The sequence below is a fragment of the Dipodomys merriami genome, unplaced genomic scaffold (genome assembly GCF_024711535.1).
Source record: "Dipodomys merriami isolate MVZ:Mamm:240054 unplaced genomic scaffold, mDipMer1.0.p SCAF_8, whole genome shotgun sequence".
Classification (NCBI taxonomy): domain Eukaryota; kingdom Metazoa; phylum Chordata; class Mammalia; order Rodentia; family Heteromyidae; genus Dipodomys; species Dipodomys merriami.
Genome location: NW_027206401.1, coordinates 59,172,973 through 59,190,693, shown reverse-complemented (window position 1 = coordinate 59,190,693; position 17,721 = coordinate 59,172,973). Strand labels below are relative to the sequence as shown.

General features: G+C 45.3%; 1 long non-coding RNA gene across 3 annotated transcripts; it reads right to left on the bottom strand.

The window, feature by feature from the left end:
* Positions 1 to 3,655: 3,655 nt before the first annotated feature.
* Positions 3,656 to 14,794, bottom strand: LOC138819491 (uncharacterized). 3 transcript variants are annotated; one of them, XR_011369461.1, is made up of 4 exons: positions 14,525 to 14,794; positions 12,457 to 12,577; positions 8,278 to 8,481; positions 3,656 to 4,696 (listed from the first exon to the last, which is right to left on the bottom strand). It is a non-coding gene; the product is annotated as an uncharacterized lncRNA (long non-coding RNA). The 3 variants fall into 3 exon arrangements; XR_011369462.1 differs by having other exon boundaries at positions 12,457 to 12,564; XR_011369465.1 differs by having other exon boundaries at positions 12,457 to 12,560.
* Positions 14,795 to 17,721: the final 2,927 nt, after the last annotated feature.

Sequence of the window (17,721 nt, the reverse complement as noted above, 5' to 3'; positions counted from 1 at the left end):
ATGTGTCAGGGGTGCAGGCGTGCAGGTGTGCAGGTGTTAGGTGTGTAGGTATGCAGGTGTGCAGGTGTCAGGTGTGCAGGTGTGTAGGTGTCAGGTGTGCAGGTGTCAGGTGTGATGTGTGCAGGTGTCAGGTGTGCAGGTGTGTAGGTGTCAGGTGTGCAGGTGTCAGGTGTGCAGGTGTCAGGTGTGCAGGTGTCAGGTGTGCAGATGTCAGGTGTCAGGTAAGCATGTGTGCAGGTGTCAGGTAAGCATGTGTGCAGGTGTCAGGTGTGCAGGTGTCAGGCTGCAGGCGTGCAGGTGTCAGGTGTGCAAATGTGCAGGTGTCAGGTGTGCAGGTGTCAGGCGTGCAGGCCTACAGGTGTGATCTGAGGAGGGAGATGTGGGCCCAGCACTTCTGGTCACATCCATTCTCACTGTGGGGACTTCTCCGTCCATTTCAACAGCTTCCCCATTCCATAAACAAATGCACCCGCTCTCCTTCCCACACACTGGCTTTGAGGCTCCCTGAAGACCAGGGAGGTTTCCAGGTGTCGGGAACAGCTGCCCTGTGGCGGGCGGCTCCTGGGCCCTGTGGCATCACTCACAGCAACGGGATGTGAGTCTGACTCCACTCCTGGGGGTGGGGCTGGGGTGGGGAGAGCAGTCCTGTGGCTCAGCCCTCCAAGGCTCTTCATGGAATGTGGGCTTTCTGCTGTCACTTCACGACCAACTGCCCAGACCCAGAGGTAAAGGAGCTCCCTCGTTCACCTGGCTGCCTCTTTGAAATGAGGGAAGGATAATACAGAGGAAAAACCAAAACTGTTCATTATTATTATTCAGTTCCTCTCCAGAAGAAATGAAAGTAAAATGCCTTGGTGAATTATTCTTCCCTTTCATCGGGTACTGTTGAGAGCACAGTATGGATTTAGGAAAGATGAAGGAAACCTGAGAAACTCATCTGCTCTACAGCTCCCAGAAAATCCTCCGGTCCGCCTTCCAGGTTTAAGAATTCAGTAGGGGTGAGAAAAAGACAGGGGGTGGGGGGAGGAGGGAGAGAAGAGGGAGAGAGAGAGAACATGAAAGAGAGAGAAAGCATGCTGAGAATTAAAGGTCAAGGATTCAGACATCTCCACAGAATGAAGAAATGTGTGATGGCCCCTTAGAATTTCAATGGGTCTCTTAGTACGAGGATTTTTGTAGTCTATAACCAGCATGTGACTCGGTTGCACTAAAACATTTTGTGCAAAGACACACACACACACCTAGATAAGTGCTCACTTTTATCACATCACCTTGTTTCAACTTTGCTCTCCAGTTGGATTCATGCAAAAGTGGAGAGCCATCCTGTTTGTCCTTAAACCCAATTAAATACCACCACTTCCTGTCCAGTCTTCTTCCTATCCCAGATATTCTAACTCATTTCATACCTGAGATTTGTTTTTTCCTCCTGAGCTGCTGCTTCTAAGTCATTTTAAGAACTTGACATTAAAATATAATTACATGATGGAGAAATACTTTTAAAGCTTGCTCAGTAGGAATTTTTTTTAATAGTGAGGTTTCCAAAATTGCACACTTCAAAGGATGATTTTCTGAGCTGTGTGTAACTGTGAATAGCATCTCCACAGGCCCATCAGTCACCTGATAAAATGACATGAACTCTTTCATCCCCCTCCCCTGGGTAGCTACCATTTAGGAATAAATGAATGGATTATGCCTCATACAACCATATTTTAAAACAGTATATATTAACAACCAAGGCTGTTGGGTAGTCTTTGGTTTGTGAGATTATAGTCACAGTGACTAGAATACAGAAGATTCTCATTTTTATAGAAAAGAAAAGGCCAAATGGGGAATCTGCCTCCAGGATTGCTTAAAAAAATTAAGGCCACAGATCAATGCAGACCTTGATCAAGGTCCCAAGGCCTGGTTTCTGTACAGCAGGAATTGGACTCCTGGTCCCCCATGCTTTCCTGCCACTGCCAGATGTGTCTGTCCAGTAGTTTTTCATTTCCTCTGTCCATTACCTGCCGGGACACCACTGCCACCTCGTGGTTCCTGGTGGTCACTGCTGTTTATGCAGAAAGGCCAGAATGGGAAAAACCTCAGAATTAATTTCTCTTTAAAACTCATTAAGAATCTATCCCAGGGTAGGAATGTGGCTGAGTGGTTAGAGTGCTTGCCTTGCATGTATGAAGCTCTGGGCTCCGTTCCTCAATACCACATACGCAGAAAAAGTCGAAAGTGGTAATGGCTAAGTGGTAGAGAGCTAGCCTAGAGGATAAAAGAAGGTCACACCCCAGGGCTGGCAGAAAAAGAAAGAAAGGAAAGAAAGAAGGAAAGAAAGAAGGAAAGAAAGAAAGAAAGAAAGAAAGAAAGAAAGAAAGAAAGAAAGAAAGAAAGAAAGAAAGAAAGAAAGAGAAAGAAAGAAAGAAAGAAAGAAAGAAAGAAAGAAAGAAAGAAAGAAAGAAAGAAAGAAAAGAAAGAAAGAAAACGAAAGAAAGAAAGAAAGAGAAAGAGAAAGAGGGAGGGAGGGAGGGAGGGAGGGAAAGGAAAAAAGGAAAAAAAGCAATCTACCATTCTGCTTGGAATTGCATTTGTGCTATCTTCTTTAATCATCACAGCACTATGAACTGGGCATTTTTGCCCATGAAGAAAGGAGGATCAAAGAGAGAGAGAAATCATAGGAATTCACACAGCTTTGCTGCAGGTGGCATGGTCAGAGCCTGTCCTTCCCTCCATCCGGCCCGATGTCTGTCTTTCCCTCCATCCGGCCCGATGTCTGTCCTTCCCTCCATCCGGCCCGATGTCTGTCTTTCCCTCCATCCGGCCCGATGTCCTGTCTTGCAGCTTTGGTCTCCTGATGCCTGTGCAACCCTTTCTGACCTGAGCTGTTCCCAGGTTGCAGCAGCAAACCCAAGGGCACCAGGAAGACACACCCACAAACATCTTTGCAAGGCCAGGTAAGGGAGAGACAGCAGGCGCATTTCCACTATGAAACCAGCAGTCAGCTCATGCCTAGAAGCTGCTTGGGCTGCACCATAGATGTGAGTCATCACTGAGCAGGAAAACTAAAAGATGGAACAAAACTGGAGCTGCTGATAAGCCTGTTGGGAATGGAGGGATGGCATGCCAATGCCACCCGTGTTTGAAGCCAGCTCCTGAGTTTTGGTTTGTCCTGTGGACCAGCCCCAGTCAGAGATAGGTTTTCTGTCTTGGGCTGAAAAGTCTGACTGGTCCCAAGGGCTGCCCCTCCTCTGAGCCTTCTCCTTCCCTGTTCACCAGCAACAAGTATTTGCACGGTGTTCTTGCTCCCAAGACACAGTTGGGTTTCCTGCACCTACTTTTCTTCTATTTTTTTTGGCGGGGGGGGGGGGGTCCGGTCGTGGGGCCTGAACTCTGGGCCTGGGTGCTGTCCCTCAGCTCTTCAGCTCAAGGCTAGCACTCTACCATTTGAGCCACAGCCCCACTTCTGGCTTTTTTTTTTTCTGCTTATGTGGTGCTGAGGAATCGAACCCAGGGCCTCAGGCATACGAGGCAAGCGCTCTACCACTGAGCCACCTTCCCAGCCCCACTCTTTTCTTCTTGTAGTGAAAGACTTAGTAAGAGCCTCATTGGAAAATATTTATGATGTTAAAATCAAGTGTGCACGTAAGATACAATGTGAAGACAACTCCAGCATCTTTTATTTCTTTTTGTTAAGTACCAGCTTCTCAAGTGCAGTTGGGAAGCTGACCATCGAAAGCAATCATTCTTTCAGAGCGTTGGGGCTGGTGACTGCGGTGTTATCTACCCCCAGTTCGCATGTTGTTATGGCTTGGAGGAAGACAGTGGGTTTTGCCAAGAGACACACTCCTTTGGGAATATAATACATTCACTCAAGACAAGGTCAAGACACATCAATATGTTGGGTAAAGTAGCCCTACAAATCTTGATTTTAAATTATTAGTGTGGTGGTGGCTCACACTTGTCATCCTACCTACCCAGGAGGCTGCGATCTGAGCATCACGGTTCAAAGCCAGTCCTACTAGGAAAGTCTATAAGACTGTCATTTCCAATGAACCACCAAAGAAACTGGAAGTGGAGCTGTGGGTCAAAGCAGAAGAGTGCTAGCCTTGAGCAGAAAACAGCTCGAGACAGTGCCCAGGTCGTGACCCATGAGTTCAAGCTCCACACAAAAATAAATAAATAAAATAAAGATGAGTGCTTATTCTGGAATGATGGGAAAAATGTGTTTCTTCTAAAAGTATCCCTTTCTTAACATTCCTAAGAAGAAAGTTGTTGTGACATTTTCAGATTACTTCTTAGGAGGTAAAGTACTTAGGATTTCAATAATATTATCAGTAACTTCAGCACCCTTCCCCAAGTAACACTGTGCTTGTTGTTTATTTTCCAGATGTCACTCAATGTGCTTTTCCAGGCTGTTTGCTGGTTGCACTGAGGGTGGGGTCTGGAGATGATCACTGCCTGGAGCAATGCTCAGGGCCCAGCACAAACCTTCCACCAGCGCTGTAGCAAAGGAGCTGCTGTTCTGTTTCTCCTTGAGGCTGTCATATTACTAGGAAAAAGATGATTTGCAAGTAATATACACAGTCACAAACGGGCACTGGAGTTAAATACCGCTGCTTTCTCTGGTTATTTTGGCCAGAATAGTGAATTCCCCTTCCAGATTCTCTCTCAAACTTCCTGCCAGACAAGTTCAATGGATGTTATTGGCCACCTGTAAGATAAAGATCGATAATGTTGGCCCACAAGGGGAGAGGAGATTTCTCTCTACTTTGAGCCAAAGAGATTTGAAAATATGCAAACTTTAAGTGTGTGCTCTGTATTATGAGGGTATCAGAAATGATCGACCTGATCAGATAACAGAGAATTTTACCACGCTGTTTTCTTTCACTACTGGGAACTTAACTTTTCCTGGAGCCGCTGATTCTTGTTTTCCCCAGATTTCATGTTTGTGAATCTGCCTACTCAATAACATTTATTTGTAAACCTACAATCAGTACTTCTAGAGCTTTCCTGGTTATTCGAGTGTTCACAGAGGTAAAAGTTAAACAAGGCAATATTCTGCCTTCCTGTTCTTACTATGTAAATGAGAAAAAATTCCCAGTCTATTTAGTTTTCCCTTTCTCTCTCTCTCTCTCTCTCTCTCTCTCTCTCTCTCTCTCTCTCTCTCTCTCTCTCTCTCTCTCTCTCTCTCTCTCTCTCTCTCATATCTTTGGGAATTTTAGTGTTTAAAATGTCCCCAATTCTATGGTGCTGTCCTAAACTTTTACAACAAGAAAGCAGGGATATGGCTAATGGAGAGAATGTGAGTGTGAGCTGAGCGTCATTGGGCAGGAACTCTAGTCCTGCTGGCTATGATTTCAAAGTTAACAAACCAGCAATAAGCTGTAAATTGTCTTTAAGCAGAAACACACATGAAATCCATTATTTACTTGGGAAAAAATAGGGCCAGAGAAACTTAGGAACTTAATCCTGTATTTCCCAGAGGAACAAGGTTGAGTATTTACCACAATGAGTTGGAGGGACTTTAAAGAACACCAGGACTGCAAATAATAAAAATCGAAGTTGGATGCCAGTGGCTCACACCTGTAATCCTTGCTACTCAGGAGGCTGAAATCTGAGGATTGAGGTTCTAAGCCAGCCCTGGCAGGAAAGTTCATGAGACTCTTATCTCCAATTAACCACCAAAAAGCCAGAAGTGGAGTCATGGCTTGAGTGGTAGAGTGCTAGCTTTGAACAAAACAAGCTCAGGGACAGCGCCCAGGCCCTGAGTTCAAGTCCAAGGACCAGAACACACAAAAAACACATTAGTTCACAGTAAAACTGGTATGTGTGAAAGTACATAGAACAAATCCTGGCATATTATAAAATGTTCAGGTAATACGTTTGCACAAAGAAATTTCCCAGACATAGTTTTTGTGATACTATTGTAAGAAAGAAATATCTTTAGTAATAATATGTCCCTACATTTCTACCCACATCATTGCAGAAAACATTTTCTCAGGATGTGATATACAAATGTAATATGTTCTAGCTCTTCCTTAGAAATATCAGTAGGAGAGTAATGAAAAATAAATAAAACACATGATGGATTATTACATAGCTATGAACATTCATGTTTCTGAAGAACATGTAATATAATACTGTACAATGAAAATTATGGTATGTGAATCATAAGATTATAATCTTAATTGTATATAAAAATTGAAAATAATGGCTGAAGATGTAGCCCCATAGTAGAGAGCTAGCATGAACACAACTCTACCTTTAACCTCCCAAACAAGCAAACATATAAAACCCCTGCAAATATATTGAGAAGAGTATCTTATAACATTTGAAATTGTACATTTCAGCTATAAATTAAAGATGTTTATTTCATCTGTTTTGTATTGAATTTTCTCTAATTCCTACAACCATATTGCATGGTAAAAATCTAGCATTACTTCTGTTTTTTGTTGTTGTTGTTGTTGGTTGTGGGGCTTGAACTCTGGGCCTGAGCACTGTCCCTCAGCTCTTTAGCTCAAGGCCAGCGCTCTACTGCTTGAGCTACAGCACCACTTCCGGTTTTCTAGTGGTTTATTGGAAATAAGAGTCTCATGGACTTTCCTGCCTGGGCTGGCTTTGAACTGTGATCCTCAGATCTCAGCTTCCTAAGTAGCTAGGATTACAGGTGTGAGCCACGGTACCCAGCTTACTTCTGATTTTTATAAAATGCAAATCTAGAAAGTATTCACACTTGCTTTTACATTCAAAAGCTACATTTTTGCATCATTTGTTATCACAAATAATTAACCTTTTATTGTTGCTATTTTGAGATGGAGTCTCACTATACACCCCAGGCTGGCCTTGAACTCACAACCTTCCTTCCTCAATCTCCCTAGGACTATCAAAGAATGATTGTTTCTTCAAGCTTTCCAAAATCCGGGTGAAATGCATGCTCTGGTCCAGTCTGCTTTCTTCTGAGAATGTGTAGCAGCCTACATAACACTGTGCAGTAACACAAAATGTCTCTTTGGTTCTAAAGTGAGATGGAATTTTGATGCAGATAAACATCTCGATGATTCTGTCTCCCCAAGGCACCCGCGGTGGTGACGCCTGAAGCCACCAGGCACCAGGGAGCAGAGGAATGCTGGCATCATGTGTGAAGTGGATGACCTTCTTCACAGATAAATCATCATACCAACAGAAAAGCAGCAAAGGAGCAGAGCCAGGGAAATGACCCCGACTTGCATAGTATGAAGATGAATCTATGCAATCCATTATACATAGCTTGAGATTCATGGTCTTCAGCTCTAAAGATGATGGGAAACCAGGCACCAGTGACTCACACCTATAATCCTAGCTACTCAGTAGGCTGAGATTTGAAAATCCTGGTTTGAGGCCAGGCCAGGGAAGGAAAGTCTGTGAGTCTTTCATCTCCAGTTAACCACCAGAAAGTCAGAAATGGAGCTGTGGCTCAAGTAGTGGAGTGCTAGCCTTGAGAACAAAGAGGCTCAGGAACAGTGAGCAGGCCCTGAGTTCAAGCCTCAGGACCAGTAAAAAATGAGAGGGGGAGAGGGGAGATGCTTGTAAATGTAGGCAAATGCAGAAAACAGAGAGGAATGTAAATATTGTTTACATTCACTGGAAACAGTGACAGAGCGCTTCCACCATGAGGAATTCCAAAGCAACAACTGGCGCTGAGCTTAACCTTTAGAAAAGAAGTCCAGTGGCTGTCTCTGCTTCCAAGGTTAAGTCTAACAAGATAGCGTTTCCGTGTGCCACAGGCACTAAACAGCTGGAGTTGTTTCCATAGCATGCATGTATCACTTAGAGGAAAGAGGAGTGATTGCAGGCTTTGACAACGTGTCTTGGCCAGATTTGTGGATCAGTTACCAAGTGCCACCCAGGGCTGCCACCGGGGCACCATGGCAGACATCTGAAAGCATCACCCTTCAAATGAAGCCAAAGCCTGTAATCCTAGCTATTCAGGAGTGGAATCTGAGGGCTGAAGCCATCGTGGGCAGGGAAGTCTGTAAGATTCACATCTCCAGTTGACTAGCAAAAAGCCAGAAGTGGAGTTGTGGTTCAAGTAGTAGAGTGTCAGCCTTGAGCAAAAAGCCAAGTGAGAGCTCAAGGTTCTGAGTTCAAGCCCCAGTACTGGAGCACATGCATACACACACACACACACACACACACACACACACACAGAAGAGTTGTACTTTAAGATACAGGAATCCTATCTCTTGTTGCTACTCAAATGCTTGGTCTACACCCACCAAATAATTCATATGAAGACAGATACCAGTTACTCACCCTTGTGATCCTCGCTGCTCAGGAGGCTGTTCGGAGGATGGAGTTTGTAGTTCAAAGTTGGCCTGGGCAGCCAAATCTGAGAGACATTGATCACCAATTAACTAGCAATAAGGTGGCCGTGGAGGTGTGGCTCAAGTGGTAGAGAACCAGCTTTGAGCAAAAAAGCCAAGCAAGAGAACCAGGCCCTGAATTCAGGCTCCAGTCCTGAAAAAGAAAAAGGAAAAATGCCAGGCGCCAGTGGCTCACACCTGTAATCCTAGCTACTTGGAGGCTAAGATCTGAGGATCATGGTTCAAAGCAAGCCCGGGGAGGAAAGTCCCTGAAACTCTTATCTCCAATAAACCACCAGAAAACTGAAAGTGGCTTGTAGCTCAAGTGGTGGAGCACTAGCCTTGAGCTGAAGAGCTGAGGGACAGCGCCCAGGCCCAGAGTTCAAGCCCCACAACCAACAATAAAAAAAGAGGAGGGCAAGTTTAGTGGAATGCGATGGATGTGAAATTGTTATCATGGGTCTGGTATGAAACAGGACCTCAAAGGTGCCTACGATCAAGCAAGGGAACAAGGGGACATACAAGGTACAAAGCACAGAGGCACAGAAAATGCATGGCTGAGACCAGGCTGGACTATTCAGGCAGGAGGCCCAGAAATGGCCTGGGCTACCAAACACAAACCATCGGATTGATGCCAGACTTCACCACAGCTCTGAGCTGGACAGTGCGCTGGTCTTTTCTGCTCGCTCTCATTCCCTCTCTCTCTCTCTCTTTCCCTCTTCCTCCCTCCCTCCCTCCCTCCCTCCCTCCCTCCCTCCCTCTCTCTCTCTCTCTCTCTCTCTCTCTCTCTCTCTCTCTCTCTCTCTGCTATCTTACACAACTTTCAACACCTAACCAAAACACATATGTGTTTCATCAACTCACTATGTTGAAAAATTATATTAAGCAAAGTAAGCCAGAACCAAAGAAATGTAGTTTGCATGGTTTTCCTCATTTGCAGTAACTAGAATGTACCCATAAATATACAAATAAACACACTGGATGGTAAATGACAAAAAATTACACTGGGTCATGATAAATTACACAGAACTCTAGACATTCACACAATGAGAACAAAGGAGGATATTCTTAGGAGAGGATCACAAAGGCTCAATAGCTATGTGCATGTGATCATATAAAGTGATCTTTATCAAAATGAACTCTAAAAAATAGAAATGAGATTTTTGTTTTTATAGTTCTTTTTTTCTCCTTTGTTGCTGTTTTTGTTTTCTGTACCTTTGGTCTTGTTTGTTAGTTTATCTGTTTGGCGGAAGGTAGGAGGGGGAGCACAGTAATGGAGGACAAAGGGTAAACAAGCGCAGCAGTGATACTCACTAGACACTATGTTCAAAATGAACTACACAACTTGGGGTGGGGCAGGAGGGAAAAACTGGGAGAAAGTGAGGGAAGGGGTGACACTTCAAAAAAATGCACTCATGACCTGACTTAGGTAACTGTAACCCCTCTGTCCATCAGCTTTACAATAACAAGAAAAAATAATTTTTTTCATAAAACCCCACTATCATGCTAGTGAGGAATCAGCTGCAGGGCTCCAGGCCAGCCTGGAACAGAGGCTGGAAGGGAAAGGCCCCCCCCCAGTGGTGTGGGGAAGCCACTCCTCCAGGATAGTCAGAGGGAGTGCTTGTTACCAAGAGGCATCACCACAAATATATTACGTATTAAAACAGAAGCAATGAGGAAGTGGCGCTGTGGCTCAAGTGGTAGAGCGCTCGCCTTGAGCTGAAGAGCTGAGGGACAGCGCCCAGGCCCAGAGTTCAAGCCCCACGACCGACATAAAAAACAAAAAACAAAAAACAGAAGCAATGAATACTCAAATCCTTCCACTTCTTAAAATAGGTTGCTACAGTTTACTAGTTGCTATACTGGTTTTTTGTTTCCAAGGTTTTTTGTTTGCTTTTATTTTTGTTTCGGTGCAGGTCCTGGGGCTTGAACTCAGGGCCTAGACACTATTCCTGAGGTTTTGGTTTTTGTTTTTTTCACACAACATTAGAGCTCTACCACTTGAGCCACAGCTCCACTTCCAGTTTTCTGGAGCTTAATTGGAGATAAAAGTCTCATGGACTTTCCTGCCTGGGCTGGTTTCCAACCATGATCCTCAGATCTCAGCCTCTTGAGTAGCTAGGATGACAGGCGTGAGCCACTAGTACCTGGCTATATTTTCTTCTGGAGATAATTTTCTTCCCTTGTATCTCTACTGTGAAAATTCCACACAATGGAGATGGTAGACATCCCTTCCCAGTGCTGTGTTCAGTGAGGGCACTGGGTTGATTGACATCGTTTGAGTATAGGAACGCATGGAGCACATGGCTGGCCTCAGCCAGAATACAGCAGCAGCGGCTCCAACGGCTGCTCTACTCTGTATATCAGAGCTACTCCCAGAGGCCAACACACTCCCATCAGAGCATCAATACAAGCAATCTGGAAACACAGCTGAACACGGTTATATGTATGTGTAATTCCAGCACTCCGGGGGCAGAGGCAGGAGGATTCTGAGTTCAAAGCCAGTTTGGTGTTGATAGGGAGAATCTGTCTCAAAACGGAAGGAAGGAAGGAAGGAAGGAAGGAAGGAAGGAAGGAAGGAAGGAAGGAAGGAAGGAAGGAAGGAAGGAAGGAAGGAAGGGAGGGAGGGAGGGAGGGAGGGAGAGAGGGAGGGAGGGAAGAGAAAGTGGGAGGAATGAGAAATATTGCACCAGCAGCCAGTAAGATTTTCTGATGCTTTCTGAGATTGGCTCAGAGTGCTGAGATGCTGATTATTAAATTCTCTAATTCTTGGACAAATACTTCTAGTATCAGGCAACAGAGAAGTAAATTGAAATGACATTATTAGAGGTAAGTATGTCTGTATTATAATTTGCAGTCTTATATCCTGAAAGCAGGGAGTTCATCATCTGTATTCATTGCTTTTGGAACTGCTAACGTGAGTCCTATATTTCTTCATGGTGAATTGAAATGTGCAGTTATCCAAGGCTGACAGCTAGAGTTATTGGTTACTTTCGGGGCCCATGAAAAGAATTTCCTATACATAATACTCACTGCATACATTGATAGAAGAGAATTATGTAGAGCTATCAAATGTGTTATCACAGCTTATCCTGTATGCCCTGAAATACTTTTTTTTAATTTACAGAAAGAAAAGAAAAAAAACCCGATATTCAGAGTAGAAAAATGATGAACTGCCCTTGCAGATAACAGAAGAGGAAACAGCAATGCAATTTTGCAATGATTCAATTAAAATCTCCCTCTCTTCCTCTGCCTCCCTCAACTGCCTTTATTTTATACTAAAACTATTATAAACTGCCCACTTGATGTAATCATGTGTTGTATTTCTTTAAAGATAAAAGAAGAAACTGTTACAGATCTTAAGTTGACTTACCCTAACACTTTGTTTGCTTTTTATCATTTCAAAAAGATAATGTCTCTTATTATTTTAAGCAAACATTTTGGCTTGTAACTATTTTGATTTGCTTTCTAGCCTGTAATGAAGAGTGTATATTTTGCATAAAAGTTTCTTCCCCTCTAATAGGTAAATAAGCATTTCTTAATTTTTTTATCTTTTCAAAATATTAAAGAAGTTTATAAGCCAGGTGCTGGTGGCTCACATATGTAATGCTTGTTGCTCAAGAGCCTGAGATCTGAGGATTCTGGTTTGAAACCAGCCTAGGCAGGAGATCTGAGGATTCTGGTTTGAAGCCAGCCTAGGCAGGAAAGTCTGTAAGATTTTTATCTCCAATTAACCAACAAAGAGCCAGAAGTGGACGTGTGGCTCAAGAGGTAGAGCCTAGCTTTGAGCTAAGGCTCAGGAACTGTGCCTAGGATCTGAATTCAAGCCCCAGGAACATCATAAAACACGTATACACACACACACACACACACACACACACACACACACACACACACACACACACACACACACACACACACACACACTTATAAAGAACAGAAACTGATTTGACTCCTGATCCCAGAGGCTGGCAAGTCCACCAGCACCTGGCAAATTCATGACTGCTTCATCCCATGGTAGAAGGTAAAAGGGTAGATGTGCCCAAGGGAAGGTGATCAAGGAACTGGTCCTTCCATTAGAAGCCAATTCCTGCATTAACTGGCCCCATCCGGTGATAATGACACTTACCTCCATCAGGTTTGAGACAGGATCTCCCATGCTGCTTAGGCTGGTCTCAAATTCACCATCCTTGTACTTCTATCTCCTCAGTGCTGGATTACATGCTGTTACACCTGGCTAAAACACTCTTCTTTAAACACAGATACAATTGATAGGGGTTGTAATTATGTGGTGTTGCAAGGTTAGAAAGTGGTCTAAGCTACATTTCTTCTGGTTTTCCAGTCTATACCAAGCCAGGCACCAGCGGCTCATACCTATAATCCCAGCTACCCAGGAGGCTGAGATCTGAGGATCATGGTTTGAAGCCAGTCTGGGCAGGAAAGTCTGAGAGACTCATCTCCAGTTAACCAGTAAAGAGATAGAACTGGATGGCTGGGAAGGTGGCTTAATGGTAGAGTGCTTGCCTACCATATAAGAGCTAGAACTGGAGGTGTTGCTCAAGTGGTAGAGCACCAGCCATGAGCAGGAAAAACTGTGTAAGAGCCCAACTCCCTGAGTTCAAGCCTTAGTGCTGGCACAAAATTTAAAATAATGAAACACAACAAATTCTTTGTCATCAGTAGCAACAAGTTTTAGTCTGTAAAACTTCTAAAGCAAACCTGGAATGAATGACATCCCAGTCTAGATGTGTTTTGTACCTACATTTCTTTATTTTGAAAAGAATCATGGAAAGCCCAGAACAAGGCTTTTTCTACGACTCTACTGTAGGCCTTTCTGAGCCTTCTTTAAGGGTAACAAATATACATAATAATGAAGGGGCATTTCTCCTCACTGACTTCTGACATCTTTCTAATTGAAAATCTCAATGCACAAATTAAAAACTGACTCAGCTACAGTGCTTTGATGGAGACATCTGTGGTAGAGAGAATCTGAGTCCTTCCTTCTGGATCCTGATGAGACAATCACAGGAGAGCCGTCTCTTGGCCAGCTCAGGCTCATGTGACAGAAGGCCATAGACTACTGCTAGACAATAGGCTTTTGGTGCTCACAATGGAGGCCGAGGGTGGAAGGCCAAGGCCCAGGTCCCCGCCTGTACCCCACCCTCCCAATCTCATTAAATCCAATGACTGCTGAAAGCCTCTTCTACAAACACCATCACCTGCAGGTAGGGTCTTAAGGCATGGCTTTCTGTGGAAGTCTCCAGGGCTATTGTAGACTGGGTTTTTATTGTAAGTACAATGAGAATTGACAGTATCAGAATAAAGAAAGGGCAGAGAGTGAACTCAACAAACCAAGAGATTTTTTTTTTTGTCTGTCATGGGGCTTGAACCTGGGCACTGGCCCTGAGCACTTTTGCTCAAGGCTAGTGCTCTACCACTTTGAGCCACAGCTCTACTCCCAGTTTTCTGGTGGTTCATTGAAGATAAGAACCTTACGGACTTTTCTGCCTGGACTGGCTTCAAACTGCAATCCTCAGATCTCAGCCTCCTAAGTAACTATATACAAATAGATAGATAGATAGATAGATAGATAGATAGATAGATAGATAGATAGATAGATAGATAGATAGATAGATAGATAGATAGATGGCTCTATATATAGTATATATCTATAAATATAGATATATTTATATATGATATAGATATATCTACATATAATGTATATTATATAGATATATCTGTATCTGCTATAATAATCAAAGCAATAAATGAAATCTTTCTATGATGTTCCTAGATGCCCAGAAAATGAGAGGTATTATCAGACAGGAAGTTTCTAGAGAGAAACTCTAAATGAATATGGGCATCGTTTTTAACATACTGCGTGGATTTATAATCCTGAACACACCGCCCTATGGCTGTTCATTTAAACATTAAAACAAACAAACAAACAAAAAAAAAGCAAAGGAGCATCAATGCCAGACTGACATAACCAGCCAGGCGCTGGCAATATATTCCCCAGCCCCCCCCCATGTGGGAGGGGGGAGATAAATCTGTATGTCATTCGGTGATCTTTAGATTCGCGAATAACAATGATTTGCAATAACAAAGAAATGGCTTAGGTGTTTCCCTTCCTAATCAAAAAAGCAGCAAAATGCGGCGGTGAAACGGTGCCTCCTGCTGATGTAATTCCACACTACCTGCGTCGGCCGAGCCCAGGGGAGGCGGCTGGAAGGTCGGGCGTTGAACGGCCCCCTCCAAAGGGCCAGGGCCTGGGGGCGCCGCAAACCCGCGAACGGCTCCCGACGCGGCCGCTGGAGCGGCTCCGAGAGGAAAACCCTTTGGGCCGCGACCCAGCGGCGCCGGCAGGGGGATTCCCCTCCCCGTCCCGTCCACTGAGGGCGAACTGTGCCCTTCCTATGACAGGTGTGCAAACACGAGCCCCAGGACACAGCGCTCCGCCCCCGGCCCTCTTCCAGCCCCACGAACCCGAGCTCCGCCCTCTCCAAGCCCCGTCCTATCAGGCCCCGCCTTCTCCAGACCTAATCCTCACAGGCCCCTCCCTCTCTCAGGCCTCGCCCTCTCCAGACCCCGTTCTCTCCAGGCCCCGCCCCCTCAACGCCCCTTGCTCTCGGGCTCCGCCCACTCCGCGCCCCATCCTCTCAGGCCCCGCCCTTTCCAGGCCCCGCCCTCTCCAGGCCCAGCCTTCTCCAGGCTCAGGGCGCCCAGGACTCTGGTTGCTACAGCGCTAATAGATGCTCAGGTCTGCTCGCCCGCTTCTTCCTAGCAGTTCTCTCTGTGATCTGACTTCGTTCTCCAGGATATTTGTTGTTGTGGTGGTGGTGGTCACGGGGTCTTGAACTCTGGGCCTGGGCGCTGTCCCTGCGCTCTTCAGCTCAAGGCAAGCGCTCTACCACTTGAGCCACAACGCCATTTCTAGTTTTCTAGTGGTTTATTGGAGATGAGTCTCACGGACTTTCCTGCCCAGACTGGCTTTAAACCATGATCCTCAGATCTCAGCCTCCTGAGAAGCTAGGATGACAGGCGTGAGCCACGGGTGCCCGGCTCCATAATATTTTGAGTCCATTCTGAGCCCGGACCTGGCGATGCGGGGGCTGGACCTCCCTGCACGCCGTCTCAGCACGTCCTCAAACTGATTGACAGCTGTCACCTCAAGTCAAGAGGGATCCAGGCCCTTCTCCCGCTGACCCCAAACGATCTGTCAGGCAGTATTTCTTCCCACGACAAGGGGCCGCGGGTGGAGACACTTAGCCATCATCTGGAATGTGCGTGACGACCGACAGGTCGTACTGAATGGACTGACACATTCGATGGACAGACGTCGGGATGGACCAAAGTGGGAATGGGATGGACGGGGAAAGGCAGAGCTGCTTGGAATTAGAAATAAAGGGAAACCCAGTCCACCCCACACCCGGAAAGGGGAGGGCCTGGAGTGTGCAGCCCACCCCGTGTCACTTCAGGACTGCTTGTTGGTGGTTAATTGCAGAGAAGAGTCTCATGACCTTTCCTACTTGGGCTGCCTTGGAGCCATGATCCTCGGATCGCAGCCTCCTGAGTAGCTAAGACTCCAGGTGTAGCCACCTACAGTGCCTTCACCACACACTTCCACACACTGCTTGAAGGGTTCAGTCACACTGTCTAGGGTAGTGGAAAGGATCTGGGACGTGGGTTCTGGGATCCAGGGGTGAGTCCCAAATCTCATCTCTACTCCTTGCAATGCAGGAGCTCTGTGATTGCTTAAATGAATGAATGAATAATGAATGAATGAATGGGCCCCAACCATCTTCACACCAAAGAAAGGGAATTCCACGAGGCACTCTCCTTAGCCTGTTGGGATTCAAGGCAAGGGAGAGACTTCAGTGACCCAACTCTGATGACAGGAACCCACGGTGGTTCTCAGGGGTGACAAGAACAAGATTGGCTTTTAGTCCCGATCAGGTCCCCTTCAAACCACAAAAAAGAAAGCACAGAGTCTAAGTCAAATCACTTGTCCTGCTTTGCAGTTTCAAGTCAAATCCCCTACAAACAGCTTGTAGCTCTTTACAAAGCAGAGGTACAAATGTTTGAACAGGAAATTGAGAATTAAACAGAAAATTATTACAATAACTCATGAGGCTAAGAATCATAATTACTGAGCATCTAGTATGATCTTCAGGCACCTCTGTAAGGTTATTACTATTTGGATTTGTACACAGGTGAAACTGGTAGGGTAAGAACCAGCCTGGCATTGGTGGCTCACGCTTGTCTGTAATCCTAGCTTCTCAGAAGGCTGAGATCTGATCATTGAGATTTGAAGCCAGCCCAGGCAGAAAAGTCCTGTGAGACTCTTAGGTCCAATTAACCACCAGAAAACTGGGAGTGCACTGTGGCTCAAAGTGGTAGAGCAGTAGCCTTGAGCAAAAGTGATCAAGGACAATGAACAGGCCCTGAGTTCAAGCTGTATGGCAGACAAAAGAAGAAAGGAAAGGACAGGATTGAAAAAGAGAGAAAAAGGAAGGAAGGAAGGAAGAAAGGAAGGAAGGAAGGAAGGAAGGAAGGAAGGAAGGAAGGAAGGAAGGAAGGAAGGAAGACAAGACAAGAGAGGGGTAAGAGCTTGGCCAGGTCCCTGGAGGGTTCACCCTTTCCAGCCCTCAGTGCTGGAGCTTGCTAGAGCTGAGAACGCCATCTATATGCTCCAAGAGAGGATCCAATCATTGAGAAATGTAGGCCGCACAGTGCCCAGACCCAGAGTTCAAACCCTACAACCAACCAAAAAAAAAAAAAAAAAAGATAATTTGTTGCCGGGCGCCGGTGGCTCACGCCTGTAATCCTAGCTACTCAGGAGGCTGAGATCTGAGGATCTCGGTTCAAAGCCAGCCCAGGCAGGAGAGACCGTGAGACTCCTATCTCCAATAAACTACCAGAAAACCGGAAGTGGCGCTGTAGCTCAAGTGGTAGAGCGCTCGCCTTGAGCTGAAGAGCTGAGGGACAAGCGCCCAGACCCAGAGTTCAAGCCCCACAACCGCCAAAAAAAAAAAAAAAAAAAAAAAAAAGAACAAACTAGGTGCCTGTGGCTCACACCTAAAATACTAGCTAAGAGTAGGAGGATGGTGAATAGAGGTCAGCCTGGGCAGAAAAGCTCAAGAGATTTCATCTCTACAATAGTTAGCAAAAGAGTCTAACTGGAGGTGTGGCTCAAGTAGTAGGGCACCATATGTGAACACACAAACCAAGTAAGCGCAAGGTCCTGAGTTGAGACCCAGGTGCCAGCAAAAATAAATAGAATAGAGTTAAATGAAAAAATAAATAAGAGAGCAAGTATAAAAAGAAAATGTGGAAAGGTGGGATGAGGGCTGGGGGCTCAGCCCTCCGGCACCAGGCCTGTGCCATGTGTTTA